Raw genomic sequence first — 2,953 nt, 5'->3', positions numbered from 1 at the left:
CCACAACCCTACCCACCCACCCTCCCTCCACACACTCACATCCCTCCACAAACCCCATATCCACCCACACTACATATCCACACATTTGTGGTATTTTTCTGGTTTTGAGATGGCAAACATTGCTGAAAGGAGTACTTCTGGGTGGGGCAAGGGATGGGACTTCTGGTGACAAAGGTGAGTGGCTAGGAGGTGGGACTTCTGGTCCCAAGATGGTAACCAGGGGGCAAGGTACCTGTCATGGGGCGGGGCTACCCTTGCGGCCCTCGACAGCTTGCCAAAACTCTGTACGTGGCCCTCTGCTTAAAGTAATCGCCCCTGTTATAGAACACTGAAGGACTCCAGTCAAGACCAGAGCTCCATTGTGCTAAGTGCTACACAAAAGCTTCTGCTCATCAGTCTTCATTGTTTACTTGGACAGTGATCCTAAGAGGTAACAACATACACAAGTAATACAGTTTTATGATAGGCCACTCCTTACTTTCCTCCCCTAGGCCTATTTGCTCCAGCATGCCTAGTTAGTATTACGGTGGGGGGAAAAAAGAGAGAAAGAGAAAGTCTGTTTCTATTTAACATAGACGAAATAACAAAAGCTGATGTTATTAACAGTACTCCAAAATATAATAAACTTAAGTCCTTATTGCTCCTCTCTGCCTTACCATGGGAAAGCAGATTTTTCATTAGCTGGTTTCTAGGAAGTGGAGACATCTAGGTCTCTCTCCAGCAGACATTCCTGACTTATTGCTGCTCAGGAGATCTCACAATTTTTTGAGTACCATCTAAGAGCCCCATCATGTAAATCTTGTGTGCGCACTTCAGTTGGGAAACTTGTAAAATAGGATTGTTAATCTTTTAGAGTAGTTTATTTGACTAAGATTCTGAATTCAGACATTTTAGTTGCTGACATACAGCCAAGTTTTCACTAGTTTTGAGTCTCCCAACTTCTGGATGTCCAGCTTTAAATCTGCTGAACTACTGAGCTGCATTTAATCAAATAAAGGCTGAAATCTGGACCTTTTACTCACACTGAGGATTCATTTATTAGAAATTTAAAACCTTGGAACAATACTCTGCAAACTAATGAATTAATACACTTCTAAGCTGAATGAGAAACAGAACCAATCTATCTGGTGACTGAAAGATAAAAGGGCTGCTGCACAGAAACAGTTTAGCCATCAGACTACACCTTCGGGTTATTCAAACCCTTTAGATTTTGAAATCAGTATTTCTGATCTGAAGAGCTAAGTAGTGGAGTAGTCCATGTTTAAGGTTTTTGTCAGTAGATCTTCCTCCACCACTGTTACTCAACCAGATTAATGAAAAGATTAAAACATTTCTGGGGACTTTGGAAATCGCCATTTTAACTTTTAATCCATCTTGTCTAGTTTGGGTTGATTATCAAATTGTTTTATAGATCTGAGAATGTGAAGCCTTTTCTGGATGCCACACTTGCTTGGCAGAAAGGAAGGAATTTTACAAACTAGAAAAATGTACATACAAGCCACTTTTCAGCAGTTCAGATTTTTTTTGTCTAGTCACATACACATTTGTTAAAACAATGGTTTTCCAACTGTTTCGATTTGAAGCACCCCTCAGAAAACATTGGCTCTCAGTTTTCATTTATGCTTTTGACTACAGAAAAACTATTGCATTCTTTGCAATAGAAGAATTGTTCTAAGACCACAGGAGGTCAGAATGTTTTTAACACTATGGATTCCTATTGAATCTCTCTGGGTTTATCTTGTGTTTTGTATTTGCACACCTACCAGGTCACCTTGGTTGGAAATCACTGTGTTAAAAGTAAACAGAGGCCAGCAGAACCACAATACACTCAATACTGCATGGAAGTCAAATGTTTGGCATTTAAATAATAGGATTCTGGATCTAGCTAACCCCTCAAATATTTGTCCTCTTACAAAGGACACATACAAAGGAAACATACTTCCTGAAGATGGAAGTCATTAGTCATAAACAGTAGATGCAGCCTAGTAAAATTATGTCTCAAAAGACTTGTCATCACCAGCCTCGATAATTAATACACATTAAAGTTCAATTGTGAGTTACAATATTGTTCAACTTTGTGGGGGGGTTTTGTCATGCTTCTTCACACACTGTAGCTAGCATTAAATTCTGCATAATGGAACATAGCCGAACATTAATATGAAGATAGGCAGGACTGGGACCAAAAGTTGGTATTGGATTTTGGAAGAGGTAATTTCTTATTAGCCAGAATTTGATTTGCCAGTTTCTTACATTGTATAGAATGGGCTGAATAGGTAGAAGTCACATCAGGGATAAATTTAGCCCACTAACATAAAACTTTACCAGAGACACTAACAAGAAACATCAATCATTTAAATGGTTTCTACCATCAAATACCATCTGAGAAAGGGCAACGATTATTATACAAGCTTTCAGAGATCTTCAGCAATGAAGCATATGATTGAATGGCTTTCCTTTGACCCTTCCTATAATCAGACCTGGAAGATGGAGGAATTTAATATTACACATTCTCCTAGATAGGTGCATAGGCTAAATCAACATTTGTAGTATTAATAACTATAGACTAATGGGATAATCAATTTATTTTTAATAAACCATATGAAAAATACATGTCTACTTATTTCCCTTATAGTGCTGAAACCTTTTTTAAATATTAAACTTGAAAGGTTAAAGGGTCACAAATTAACTGTATAGTTTTCTGTTTTTTCAAACTATCTGAAGGTCACGTTCTAGCCTCTTTTACAGTGTGGGTTAGGTTCCTTGTTTCTACATGAAAAACCTGGTTACAGAAAATATTGGCACAGACTCCCAGTTAACACTGCCTCACACTGGTACTCAGACTGTATAGCTGCCATTTAGGGAAGGCAGAGTGCTACCAAGACCACACCTCCCTGTTTCTTGTCTCCAATTTATTTAACCAGTCCCTCAAGAGCATTTTTTTTTTTTTTTTAAA

The sequence above is a fragment of the Gavialis gangeticus genome, unplaced genomic scaffold (assembly GCF_001723915.1).
Source record: "Gavialis gangeticus isolate Ggan-Ray unplaced genomic scaffold, GavGan_comp1, whole genome shotgun sequence".
Taxonomy (NCBI): domain Eukaryota; kingdom Metazoa; phylum Chordata; order Crocodylia; family Gavialidae; genus Gavialis; species Gavialis gangeticus.
This window is presented reverse-complemented; position numbering follows the sequence as displayed.